The 15,158-nt window shown below is 37.0% G+C and overlaps 1 long non-coding RNA gene across 2 annotated transcripts in view; it reads right to left on the reverse strand.

The window, feature by feature from the left end:
* The window catches only part of LOC143267797 (uncharacterized), a 102,330-nt gene extending 87,931 nt beyond the window's left edge, over positions 1–14,399 (reverse strand). For both annotated transcript variants that reach the window (XR_013043315.1, XR_013043314.1), the window contains exon 1: positions 14,223–14,399. This is a non-coding gene — a long non-coding RNA (uncharacterized LOC143267797). The remainder of the gene's footprint in view (positions 1–14,222) is intronic.
* Between the last annotated feature and the right edge of the window lie 759 nt (positions 14,400–15,158).

Genomic DNA, 15,158 nt, shown 5'->3' on the forward strand with positions numbered 1-15,158 from the left:
TAAGTCACTAGTGTGAGATTACTCTAACTTCTTTATGTGGGTATTTAGAGCTATGAATTTTCCTCTTAGCACCGATTTCATGGTATCCATTAAGTTTGGGTATGTTGTACATTCGTTTTTACTGAATTCTAGGAAATCTTTAAATTTTTCTTTATTTCTTCCTTGACCCATTGGTGATTCAATTGGGCATTATTCAGTTTCCATGAGATTGTAGGCTTTCTGTAATTTTTGTTGTTGTTGAAATCTAACTTTAAGCCATGCTGGTTTAAGACATAGGAGATTATTTCAATTTTTTTTTTTTTTTTTTTTGTATCTGTTGAGATTTGCTTTGTGACCAAGCATTTGGCCAATTTTGGAGAAGGTTCCATGGAGTGCTAGGTTGGAATATTCTATAGATATCTATTAAGTCTGTTTGAGTCATAATGTCTGTTAGTTCCCTTATTTCTCTGTTAAGTTTCTGTCTGGCAGACCTGTCCATTGGCGAGAGTAGGGTTTTGAAGTCTCCCACTATGAGTCTATGGAGTTTGATGTGTGATTTAAGCTTTAGCAATGTTTCTTTTAGGAATTACAGTGCCCTTGTATTTGGGACATAAATATTCAGAATTGAGACTTCATCTTGTCGGATTTTTCCTTTTGATGAATATGTAGTGTCCTTCCCGATCTTTTTTGATTGATTTTAGTTTCAAGTCTATTTTATTAGATATTAGGATAGCTACACCAGCTTTCTTCTTAAATCCATTTGATTGGAAAGTGTTTTCCCAGCCTTTTATTCTGAGGTAGTGTCTGTCTTTGGAGTTGAGATGTGTTTCTTGTATGCAGCAAATGGATGGATCTTGTTTTTGCATCCATTCTGTTAGCCTGTGTCTTTTTATAAGTGAATTGAGACCATTGATATTGATATATATTAATGACCAGTTATTGTTAATTCCTGTTATTTTTTGGTGGTATTGTTGTATGTTTCCCTTCTTTGATATTTGATGGTATGGGACTATCTATTGCCTGTGTTTTCATGGGTGTATCTAACTTCCTTTAAATTGGATTTTTCCTGCAAGTGCTTTCTGTAGGGCTGGATTTGTAGAGAGGTATTGCTTAAATCTGGTTTTATCATGGAATATTTTATTTACTCCATTTATGTTGATTGAGAGTTTTGCTAGGTATAATAGTCTGGGTTGGCATCCATGGTCTCTTAGTATCTGCATAACATCTGACCAGGACCTTCTGGCTTTTAGAGTCTCCATTGAGAAGTCAAGTGTTATTCTTATGGGTCTGCCTTTATATGTTACCTGGCCTTTTTCCTTTGCAGCCCTTATATTTATTCTTCATTCTGTATGTTTGATTATTATGTGGCGAGGGGACTTATTTTTGGATCCAGTCCATTTGGTGTTCTGTAACCTTCTTGTATTTTTATAGGCATTTCCTTCTTTAGGTTGGGGAAGTTTTCTTCTATGATTTTTGAATATATTTTCTGTACCTTTGAATTGGGATTCTTCTCCTTTTTCTATTATTCTTAGGTTTGGTCTTTTCATGGTGTCCCAAATTTTCTGGACATTTTGGGTCATAATTTTGTTGGCTTTAGTGTTTTCTTTGACTGATGAATCTATTTCCTCTACCATATCTTCAGTGCCAGGTATCTGCTCTTCCATCTCTTGCATTCTGTTGGTTATACATGCATCTGTAGTTTCTGTTCATTTACTCAGATTTTCCACTTCCAGCATTACCACAGTTTGTGTCTTCTTTATTGTCTCCATTTCAATTTTAAAATCTTGAACTGCTTCCCTCACTTGTTTAATTGCTTTCTCTTAGCTTTCAAGGAACTTACTGATTTCTTCCCATTTTTTGTTTGACTTTTCCTCGATTTCTTTAAGGGAATTTTTCATTTCCTCTTTTAAGATCTCTAATATTTTCTTAAAGTCATTTTTATTGTAGATATCTTCTGTTTCTTCTGTGTTGGAATGTTCAGGTCTTACTGATGTAGGTTCTGATGGAGCCATATTGGTTTTTATGTTGTTGACTGTATTTTTGCACTGGTGTCTACCCATCTCTTTCTCCACTTGGTGCAAGTGGTATCTGTGTCTGAGGGAGCCTTTCTTGGTCTGATTGATACTCTTGATCCAGTGGGAGCTCTTGGTCTAATTGATGCTAATGGACTTTTTGTCTCAGGGAGCAGCTCTTAGTCCAACTGGCGCTAGTGGGCTCTGTCTCAGGGAGTAGCTGCAGTCTTAGTGTGTGGTAGATGGTGGCAGTCTGACCTGTCTGCAGGAGGTCTGTCTGCCAACTGGCCTCTTAGTCCAGTCGGGTGCTGGCAGGCTCTGTCTCAGGGAACTGTTGCAGTCTCTGAGGGTGGGTGGCATTTGGGGGAGGTGGTGCTTGGGTTACAGGGTCTGATGGGAGATGGTGGTAGTCTGACCTGTGTGCAGGAGGTCTGCCTGCCAACTGGCCTGAAACTGGGACTGCAATGGGTGGTGGTGTAGGGGTGCAGGGTTGTGTCCCTGGGCCCAAAGCCTAGAGGCTGGGTCGTTCGGGTATGAGGATAAAGACTCATTTCTTAGTCCAGTCGGGTGCTGGCAGGTTCTGTCTCAGGGAACAGTTGCCTAAGGAGGATTCTATAGAAGGATCTTTCATGAGGGGCTGAAGAGACATCATTAGATCAAGGCATCACTGAATCACCAAGGTTCAAATCCCAACACCCACATGGTGTTTCATAACCATCTATAAATCCAGTCCCAGGGAATCAGATATCTTCTGGGTCTTTGTATGCACTATATGAGAACATAAAAATACATGCAAGAAAATCACCCATGCACATAAAAATAAAATATTAATACAAGAATCATTCGTGAGTTATGTTTGACCCAAATATGTCTTCTTTAGCTTGTCCTTAAAATTGTGGTGCTGTACTTAGATAAATGGAAGCTTTACATTTTAATACTCTCCAATTTATTGTTATTTATAAAATTTTAAACTCCTCTTAAAATTATCTTGCTAATAACAAGGTTAAAAACAATACTTTGATGCTGACTTTCTCCTTTACTGTTTTGTCTCTCATAGATCCTCAGTCTGTTTGGAATGCTGAGAGTTCATGAATACAGCATTCCTTCATATCCGATGACACAGTTTCACTCTGGTCCTCTCTGGCCAGCTTCATTGATTTACAGAGATATGAATTTAGAGGATAGTTTGATAGTATATCCAAATGCAGAGTAATAGTGTCAGGTTTACCTATGCACCTGTGATCTCCCCTATCTTGAAATTTTGACCAGATTTATAGTACCAAACATTTATTTCCTTTTATGGAGTGGACCTTGAATCTTATCACAAAGCAGTTGACCTATTAGACCCACAGACATATTTTACCAGTGGTCATTATTGTGGTTTTCCCCCAACACTAGTAGCAGTCTACATTCTGGAGCTATGAAGGCTAGAGAGCTTCCTGGTTGGTATCAACTTGATTTCTCCATGTTGTAAGACTAAAGAAATATATCTTGATACCTATTTAAAATAATCATTCATTTTTCTTTAGAAGACAGATTGGCTACTTTTATACTTCCAATTTTCAGAAAACCATAGAATTCTATCTATTTTACGTGCAAAAACATTTTATCAGAGATCTTTGGTATGATTACATTAAACTAATAGATCAAATTATGAGCAAGTGGCATGTACAATACAGAGTGTTCTCATCTATAAACACATCCCTTCCCATTTGGTAAGACCTCCTTTAATTTCTTTTAACAGTGTTTTAGATTCACTTAGTTTTTTATTGCTAGGTATTTGAACTATGTTACTACTATAAATGATTTTGCATTTATAATTGTTTTCTGTTATTATAAAATAGAAATAATTTTAGTATACTGATCTTTCCAGAAACTTAACCAAATGTCTCTATTAATTGTAAGAATGTGTAAGTTGTTCTATTCTTTCCACAGATGTAATAATGTTCTGTGAATTAAGACTGTTTTAGTTACCTTTCTCTAAAACCTCTACATTTTAAAAAGAGAATTCTTTGACTACTATCTCTAGCCAGAAGAGGGGACCTCATCACACGAAGCAAAATTTTATCAAGTTAAACGCTGTTTGTCTTATATTCCATTTGTCCAACTGAACTTTGAAAAGTAACACCTTCAATATGCCATCCTGTCATCCATGTTTTCTAACTGTGACACCATTATCCTCATTCACGATGTTCACTGCCAACAGTCACCTCTGAGTTCATGTGTGTACCGCCCTCTCCCATTCTTTCTCACTTCCTGGATCAATAACCACAGATGGAAGCCAAACCTGTGGCTATGGAGTCCCAAACTAAGGCAAGAAAAGCCTGCCTATTGCCTCTCACTATACTATGCTTATGGCTTTAATACCACTTTCCAGTTCTCAGCTCCACCTGTATCCATTACTGAATTCCCAGTCAATGCTCTGTGTTGCAAAGTAGGGGCCAACAGCCACTTACTGAAAGCTGTGCCTTTGAAGTCATAAATTCACAGTGAAGGCCATCAGAGACTTGTCCTACAATCTTGGTGTTCTCCAATTCTGAAACTTCCCTTCATTATATTTCATTATATTCCATTGTAGTAGTCTAACTAAAGTATTTTTGCCTCCATTCTGTCTATATTATATTCAACCCAAATCTGTTTCATTTCCTATACCGTAAAACATCTATCAAGTGCTATAATTTTTGCTTAATTGGCCCAAAGCTGCAGCCGCCTACCTACCAAAAGGCACAAACTTCATAACTGGGACTCTTCCCTCCAACTGTAAGTTTTCTTTGGCCTTATAAGCATACAAATTCTTAAACCACTCATGACTGATTTGTCAAAGCCTACATACATATATACAGATGCCATCATATAAAACACATCATCAACAACAAAAGAAAAAAATTGTATTGTCTTATCTTAAGGTTTCTTGAAGACCATACAAAATTTCAGTAGGAACACATCCAGTGTTCTTACTTTCCATATCAGAGTGGTAATTGACTTACATAACACAATACAATTACATATTCTAAAACCCTGACTCAAGAAGTTAGTGCCATGTGGCATTCTCTCTCCCCCATAATTTCCCCTTTCCTCCCAAATCACTTATCACTTCTTCCCTTGTTCTAACTTTTGTACTTTAAAACTAGTGGTAGACCAATAAGTTGGTGCATCAGATAATGGCTCTTGCCATCATGACCTTAGTTCAATCCCAGAATTCACATGGCAGAAGTAGAGAACTAACTCCCACAAGTTGTCCTCCAATCTCCATTTGCTCAATATGGCACTTGTGTGCTTACTTGCATACTTATACATATATACATATATACATACATACACACATACATACCGAACAAATAAGTGAATGTAATAAAAGAATTTAAAACCAGTGGTACCATACCTGACTCTTTCCATACTTCCCTGCTCATACCAGAATACCTTCAAAGATTGCCGCAGTTAACATATGACCTTCCTCATAAGAATGCAGCTTCCTCTGATACATATTCATCTGATAATCTGACTGCCTATGAATTCATTTTTTTTTCCGTATTTACAAACCTACTACCATATTTATTACCCCACCCACTGCCACCTCCATCCTATCTCGGGCTATGATCTGTTTGAAGGAAGGAACGGATAGGGAGCTCCATGGGATCCACATTGTTAAGTAGATTCTCTTTACTTATAAAAGGACTCCCACACAAATTTTTAAATAAAATTTAAATTTTAAAATTTAATCTATTATATAAACAGTTTAATTCATGCAAAAAGGAGTACAGACTTGGAGTTCATTGCATTAATTAAACAAAATTGCATCCTATACGTATGTGAAAATATCCACAGCCAGGGAAGTTAGGTACTCAGTTTGTTTTCTTCCAAGTGTTTGTTCAATTTTATTCCCAATAAAACGAGTATTCTGGTGTATTTACTGTTACCATCCCACCAGTTAATTGAACTATTCAGAAAGAATTAGGAGATGTGGCCTTGTTAGAAAAGGTGCGATCTGACGCCTTGTGGGTGTGTCACCAGGAATGGACTTCGAGTTTCAAAAGCCCACACAAGGCCCAGTGTCTCTGTCTCTGTCTCTATCTGTCTCTGTGTCTCTGTCTCTCTCTGTCTCTCTCTCTCTGTCTCTCTCTCTGTGTCTCTCTCTCTCTGTGTCTCTCTCTCTGTCTCTATCTCTCTCTCTCTGCCTGCTGTCTACATATGAAAATGTAAAGCTTTCAGCTATGGCCCCATGCCTCTCTGCTTCCTAAAATGACGAACATGGACTAACCCTCTGAAATTGTAAACAGTTCAATGTTTATACACACACACATAAACATACACATGCACATATAATTTTAGAGATATTATTACAGAAATAGAAAAAGTCATTTTTACTGACTCTAAATGTAAATACCCCCACACCAGAAAAAAAAAGTAGTAACAAGTCATTTTGTAAACATAGAGGTTTTCAGATGTTGCAAATCTAAATGTTAAATTGCTATGTACACAAATAAAATCAGTACTTATGGAGTACTTCCTTATAAAGTATAAAATTTGGGGAATGTGTACTTTCATTCTTTATATATGTTTATATGTGTGTATGTGTAAAAACTTATATAAGTGTATATATATGTACATATATATATGTATATGTATAAACACACTCACATGTGCAAAATGAATCCTGAAAATAATATGGCTTACATTAAGGAAAGGACAAACCAATTCAAACAGCAGAAAGATGGTTTATGGCTCATGTGGTATATCAAAGGCAGTATAAATGAGAAGCAGCAACCCTTTTAGCTTTATGCTTCTAAGTTATGTTTTAATATAGGTGAAGAAAACCTACCTATAAGTTTAATATCACATTATTGCTAATGACACTATTGACTATGTGAAAGTTTTGCAGGCTTAATCATGTCTTATGAATGTCACTAACAGTGATCATCCATGCCCATCTGTGCCCCATCCCTAGCCCACACAAATTCAATTACTGTCAACCTAAGTAGTGTTTAACTCAGTCTATCTGAGGATTGTCTTTGCACAGGATAGTGACGAGATTCTGAAAATGGAGCTGCTGAGACACTTGACTCTCCATTCCCACTTAGCTACTAGTTTCAATCACAGTAGTGCAATCAAGCTGGTGTGTTCTCTTTCCTGTGTTCTGTCAGCAAATGGATAAAGCAGAGGTGCTCCAGTCCCTGTATCTCTTGACAACCTTTATCTTAATGACAACCTCTAAAGCTCTTCTGAACTAGGTTTTGTTTTCTTCTCTTAAGAAACTCTCACCAAATCTCTCTGTCTTTGAGATGCAATTGATAAAGTCTGTCTAGCCTTTACCAACTTAGGTCTTTATAAAAGTTTACAAAGATACTTCCTTTGACTTTGATGTAAACAAGGCCTGTTGATCCAGCTTCTCAATATGTATTCCACTAAAGTTTGGTGTCATGGGATTGTAATTTCCCGGAGGCTGAATAGGGTAGGGGAAGCCATCAATTCCTCACTACAGGAATTCTCAGCATGTTTAACATATTTATATGCAACATAATTCTTCAAGAGGGGAAAAGGAAAGTAACATTTCAAAGTCTGATTGTATAGACTTCTCATTTCACAGAGCACCTTATAGGGACATCCATGAAACCTATTTAGTGAAATGCTGTTCCAAGTAATTATTCTAAAACCAAACATACTAGGATGCCCACACTCCCCACCCCCAATTATATTTCTTTTTCACATTCTGCTGGAATGTCTAGTCCACAAAGGCAAACTTAACACTAGCCTTAGCTCTAGATATTAACAAAGCTGAAATGAAGCAACAGCAACTCATGTCTCTGTTCTACTAGATATTTCCTATGTCCCAACCCTGGTCACTGTGCATGGCCAAAAGAACACAGCTAAAGTCCTGCTCTGTGAATGTTTTTTCATCATGTTGTCCTGCACCCAGATCTGAAAGTTAGCTGTATATCTGGAGCCATAACTAGCTTTTACCTCTTCTGTTAACCTCTAAGCACTGGAACCAGGAAGCAAACTCTAAATTCAAGCTCCAAAGCTGAAACCCTACCTGCTGACACTACCAATACCTCTGCTCTTGCAACATAGCCATAGTACCAGCCTTTTCCCACTGCAGTTCCACATCCCTATTAGCCTCTCCCATAGTCTTTTATTTCTATCTTGTACTGGCTTGTGGCAATACTCAGGCCCACATCACTCATTCTATCAAGGGCCACCTCAGACCCCAACCTCAGTTTTACCTGTTCAGGTCAGTCCTGTAGCTGGAGTTTTCCTGCCTTGCCCACAGTCAGGACAAATCTTTGTCGCCCGCCAGTCCCACAGCCGCTCAGACCCAACCAAGTAAACACAGAGACTTATACTGCTTACAAACTGTATGGCCGTGGCAGGCTTCTTGCTAACTGTTCTTATATCTTAAATTAATCCATTTCCATAAATCTATACCTTGCCACGTGGCTGGTGGCTTACCGGAGTCTTCACATGCTGCTGGTCATGGCGGCGGCTGCAGTGTCTCTACACCTCAGCCTTCTGCTTCCCACAATTCTCCTCTCTCCTTGTCCCACCTACTTCCTGCCTGGCCACTGGCCAATCAGTGTTTTATTTATTGACCAATCAGAGCAATTTGACATACAGACCGTCCCACAGCACAGTCCTATATTCTTCAAGACTCATGGCCTTGTGCTCCACTAAAAAGATAAATTTGGGGAAAACAAAGGAACACTAGTAAGCATACAAATATAATAACACCTTCAGTTAATATTTTCAACTAGATGTCTTCATTGAAAAGTCACCCTGGAAAAATAATGATGACAAAGTCTGATGACAACAGTTATACCACTCTGAAGATGACCATGTTGCTTAAAACCCTTTGCTGCAATAAAAACAATGTCTACTATTCATGCTAGAGCTTCATAGAATTTATTCATAGAATAAACTATCAGTTAGGAAATAATGAAGTTTCCTGCAAAGCTTTTCATATATTCCCTTCAAGGTGTGGTTATGTCCTGACAACCTGACCCCCAGACATTCTACATAAGAAATCTTGCTAAAACTCTAAAGTATCAGCTAAAATTCATCTCATTACATTATAAAATTGTTAGTCCAATTTTTAAATTTTTTTAAAATCCTTTTAAATGTCTAGGAATCTATTTTAAACTCTCTGAAAACTGGGAGCAATTTCTCAGGGGAGACTACATGACGGGCACTGAGCTCTTCATCTCTAGGAAACAGATGCATCAAGAACAAGAAGAAAACAGTTTTGCTCAGCTTTTCCAAATCAAAACTAGCCTTCCAGGACACAATCTCAGAGCACAGTCATACAAACACACACCTGCTCTTTTCCAGCCTTGCCACACCACCAAAGACACCTACTTCCAACATCTGTGGCTCTATGCCTAGGGATTTTTACCCCTTTCAAGCCCTCACAAAGTCATCAACAAGCAGGGGATTACCGTTTTCTCTTCCTAATTATGTCCTAAAAATATTCTCATGACCTTTGGCCTAAGGTTAAGTGGACCCTCTGTAATCTGATCAGACATACTAGCAATTGTCTAGTTTATCATCAACCTAATTTATCTCCACTGTGTGTTCAACCAGGACTTCTGTGCCTGTCCATTCTGATTTACACCTATGATCCTGAAGTGTTTATTAATAGCATCCTTTTTCACCACTACAAGTATCCTCAGTTTGGTGATAAATTATGCAGCCACCCTCTGTGGTCCTATCATTCCAGGGGAAGCAGCTAATCTTATAAACATAAAAGTTTATAACTTGCTCTGCCTATTACAGTCCTCCTTTTCATGGCTTTTTTTTTTTTTTTTTTGTCAATACAAAAACCATAGATCTCATCTTAAAAGAAATATGAGGTTGTTTATGCTGGAGCCATGGCCTGGGAACACAGATTTAGGTTATCCCAGATTCCATGGTCTGACATGGAAGCAGTTTCATGAAGTTTTTATAGTTTTACAGAACAAAGAAAGTCACAGATCAAGGCAAGTTCAAAATACATCCGTGAATACATTAGAGAAGCAGGTATAGTGACACAGGAAAAGTTTTCTATAGGCCCCAGATGCTAAGTTAATAGATTCTAGCAGGTTTTTACCTATTAGTCACAGATGTTCTTTTTAACACCAGAGGTGAGCAAGGAATGGCTGATCTAGAAGGCTAGCATTAACCCAAGATAAGAGAGCCAGGATTTTTGGGCATGCAACATTCCAATCTCTCCACAGTACTGGAATTCTGATCAGCAGTGAGTCTGTAGACATAGATTCTTTTCAGTCTTTGTTCATGGTGAATCTACCACCTCAGTTCTGCCTTAACTTCCTGGATCTTATGCCCTGGTATGCCAGAATGTGTAGTTCTTAACATTGCTTTTGTAAGGAATCATTGTTTCCTAATTTTATGTAGTATAAATAAAGGTTTGCTTGTTAGTAGTTCTGAGATTGGAGAAACTCCTCAATCAAGTTGCATATTTTGCCATAACCCAAATTATCAGAGAATGAGGACAGCCTTAAAAAGCAAGGCAGACTAGGCAAGAAGAGAGTGATTCATCTAGCCTCTTAGGAGCTATCACCAAGTCACAAGACCTAAAAGGAGGTGACACACACAGCTTTATTACTGAGCAGGAAACAAAAACGAATGAATAGTCTTTCAGAACTTTTATCACATTAGTAAAACCTGGGCCAACAAGATGGATCAATGGGAAAAACATTACTCAAGTAAGCCTCATGACCTCGGTTCTACCTTAGAAGCCAACAGCAGAAAGAGAGCTCTAACTCACCAAAGTTGCCCTCTGGTCCATCCCATAGTGTGCATGCTCATTCACTCATTCACTCTCCTCCCTCTCTCCACATTCACTAGCTGGTTACTTCTCTCTCTCTCTCTCTCTCTCTCTCTCTCTCTCTCTCTCTCTCTCTCTCTCTCTCTTGCTTTCACACACACATACACACACACACACACACACATAATTTAAATAATTTGTAGTCTGGCAGTGGTGGTGCATGCCTTTAAATCCAGCACTCGGGAGGCAGAGGCAGGCGATTGTGAGTTTGAGGCCAGCCTGGTCTACAGAGCAAATTCCAGGAAAGTCAGGACTGTTATATAGAGAAACTTTGTCTCAGAAAACCAAAATAATAATAATAATAATAATAATAATAATAATAATAATAATAATTTGTAAATCCTCAGGATAAATTCAACTTTCTACTTAAATTTTGTGGGAATTTTTCTAACTTCCAAAAAAAAAAAAATCTGTGTTAAGGAAATCAATTTACCAAAGGAAACCATAGTTGATCTGTCCACTGCTAAGAGTCTTCTATTCTGATGCTAAATCTGGTAACATTCCTGTTCAGACCTCAAGGGTGAGAGCAGGTGCAGAGGGTGAAACTGGCTTTGAAAACGCTGTAAAGCTCAGGTAATACTGAAGAGAGCATCATAGATTTTATACCCATGCAACTAATTATGTCTGACTAAGGATGCTTCAGATCTGCTTTCGTTGATTGCCTTCTTTAATATAATTGGGAAGATGTAATTTTTAAACCTGACATGTTACCAATTTTAACTTCTGTTTCAAATAAATGCAGACAAATATGAAATGTGTGCCCTTGTGTCTCTTATTAAGGGAATTCTTAAGAGGCATAGACCAAAATACACTGTAATAACAATGATCCAAAAATCAATTATGGAAATAGATGAAATCTTCATGTACATTCTTCATGCATATTATTTGTTGAGAAGCATGAAGAATCAGAAATATAGAAGTAGTTCTCATTCCATGAACGATGTTGGCCTGAAATATTAATACATATTCTTAAATTATTTGTGACTTTTTTCCTTCTTACTCTCTAATACAAATGAGAGTAATATCTTACACTGTGCCTTTTTATTTAAAAATTGAAAACCTCTGAATTGCAGAAATAGTCAAAGCAGGAACATTTTTAAGCTAAGGACTTCTTTTTTATGTTACTTAGACAGAATAAAAAAATCTAGAGAGAGTATGTTGAAAGGAGTGAAAACATTCATATAATACTGAAACCAAAATAAATCCAGCTCCCAGACATGCAGTAGCTGATACAGTCCACCTAATGAGCAGCACCATGCATGCACACTGACACCATCTCTCTCTCTCTTCTTCAGCTGCTATAAGCAGACGAATCATAGCACTAAAATTCTATGTGCTACAAAGTTCTACACCAGAGGAGGTCTTGCTAATCGAATGCTTGCATGGTTTGAATCTCAAGTCAGTGCTTTATTATTCTAGTTTTCATTCATGTAAATCACGGTACTTAGCTCATGCTTGCTCCTCCCACCACTCTCCTCTATCTCCCTCCCCTCCTCTCCATTTTTGTTACAACCATGCTGCAAACCTCTGCACCATACATACAAGCATATACAGTTAAATCTACATATTGGATTTTGCCTCCTACTTTTTACTTTCTCTTGTTCTCTCACCTCCCACCACCATTTAGATTCTTGCTTTCTCCTCACATTACAACTTCTACTTTCGTGTCTCATTCATATATATATATATATATATATATATATATATGTGTGTGTGTGTGTGTGTGTGTGTGTGTGTGTGATGTATAGAGAGATATATACAGATATCATATATATGTATTTCTACATCTGTATATTTGGCTAGTGAGAATGTGAGCTGCTGCAGCAATTATAGAAATCATTATAAAGTTTTTCAGACAATTTAAAACTGAACTACCACATGACTGTGCTTCTGGGCATAGACTTGAGGGATTCTAAGCCAACATAACACAAAGATAGTTCTACATTCATGTTTATTGCTTCACTACTCATAATAGCCAAGATATGGAACCAGCTTATGAACCTATAGTACAGACACACAATCTAGTTCTATTCAACCAAAAGAAGACTAAAAAAATTGAAAAAAGGTTGAAATAAAAATCATGTTAAATGAAATAAGTTCAGGAAGGCAGATAGCAAGTGCTTTCTGTCATAGGCAAATCAAGTCCATCTTGATACATACATATGATTTGGTTTAAAAAAAAATCAAACTTTAGTGAAACTATTATTTTTCTAATACACAGTTATTGAATTTTAATTTGTGGTTAAGTATCTTTCCAGAAGGATGAGAGAACTTGTCCACTTGCAAAAATAAATTTTAGAGTACTTTTTGCCAAGTAAATATTTGTATTATTTCCAAATGCATTTATCAGCCTTGTCTTCCACAGCTTATACATTTTCTGTCATACATAGAGAAATCTCATAATTATAAATGACTCTATAATTATAAATTACAAATTTATAATTTTAAATTTAAAATTATACAATTATACAATAAAGAACCCTACACCCTATTTTTATAGATCTTTGGTTCTATATAGCATATGTGACATAAAAAATCACCCCAAAACATAATGTGAATTGCTTTTGTCGTCATTATGATCAAGTATCTGACAAGAAACATTTAGTTTCTTAATGTCATTCTCTTCTTCAAACAATCATAGACCAGATGGAGGAATAGGACATGTATTCATTCAGCCTTTGAGTGTATGAGACCTAAAAGTATCAGCAACACACTTTAAAAATAGCTCAAACTCTCTTTAATTATAAAATATAACAGCTTTATGGTTATTTAATATGCATACAGTTATATTGACTCATTGATGACAGCATCATGTTATATGTCTAGCATATTTCACCCAGAATAGTGTTTTTAAAATTCAAGCTATTGAATATTCTTTAGTTCATTCCTATTAATCCTGTTAGTGTCCTGCATTCCATTAAAAGATATATCATCATAGCCAGTGAGATACCTCAGTAAATATAGGTGCTTGCTGATTGAGTTCAATCCCCAGGACCCACATAGTGGAAGGAAAGAATCCACTATCCCAGATTGTCCTCCAATCTCTACATATGCACTGTGGTATGTGTGCATGTGAACATACACACACACACACACACACACACACACACACACACACACATACACACACACACACATACGCACACACACATACACACACACATAGACACACACACATCCCACAAATAAACATACATATTTTTAAACAAATACATAACAAGCAGTTTTTCCATTCACCTGTGGCTAGATTTTTGTGGGGTTTCTTGTCTGGGCTGTCATAAAGCATCTATGAATATTTATGTAGAAAATCTTGTAGAGACATATATTTTTATACATCTTGGTAAATATGTAGAATTTGGGTTGGGTTGTTTAATCATAGGTAAATATTTAACTTTGAAGAAACTATGTCTTACCTTCGTAAATATTTAAATCACCCATTGAGCATTTTTTATGTAGCGTCAAGGAATTTCTGCAATTTTTCCAGATGGCCAATCTTCTGAACACTGTTTCTAGACTGACACTTTCCTCAGTGTTTTACAATACACCTGCATTACAAAGAGAATCCACATATGTGTTTGGGTCTATTTCTAGACTCTGTCCTCTAGTCTCTTGGTAATGACAGAGATAGAGGCAGTCATTCTCTGATGCTAACCCAAGCTGCTTAATTGCATTATATGTGTTAGTCCATTTAATCTTCACATGACTTCATCAGAGGGACACTATTTTAACATCTAGATAAAAAAAGACAAAGTCAGAAATATTATATAATTCCTTTAAAGTGCTAGAGCCATTATGTGACAAAGACAGGACATGATCTAGACAGGCCACCTCCAGGATAGACATGTGCATGTCTAAGCACTGTGCTGATCTTACAGTACAGCACAGAACTTATTCAGCCTCTCTTATTGATATTCACTCATCTCTGTCCTGAAACTCACATAATGGTATCTTTATCATGGACATATCCCTTGCTTTTGTGCTCTAAGGATGATAGAAAACAGGGTTACAAACCACCTAAGTGAGGAAATAGGAAGAAAGCACATATAGTTAAAAGCTATGTTGCTTCTCGTATTCATGCATATTAGCTAGGCTGAAAACACAGTTCTTTACTCCTTTGAATTATCATTTGTAAATTGAAATGAAAACCCATCCACAAGGATTGTGAATTTCAGCATGAATATATCCCAGAAGTTAAGAGACTTCTTGAGAATTCCTGATGATTTGTGATTTTAAATCACAAGCAAATAAAAGAAGTTTTCCTAGAAGTCATTACCTATGGTTGTCATTATGTGCATGTGTGTATGATACCTGAAGCCATGCCACTTTTCATGAGGGGAGTCAGTTTTGGT

Source organism: Peromyscus maniculatus, chromosome 11, assembly GCF_049852395.1.
Source record: "Peromyscus maniculatus bairdii isolate BWxNUB_F1_BW_parent chromosome 11, HU_Pman_BW_mat_3.1, whole genome shotgun sequence".
Lineage (NCBI taxonomy): Eukaryota > Metazoa > Chordata > Mammalia > Rodentia > Cricetidae > Peromyscus > Peromyscus maniculatus.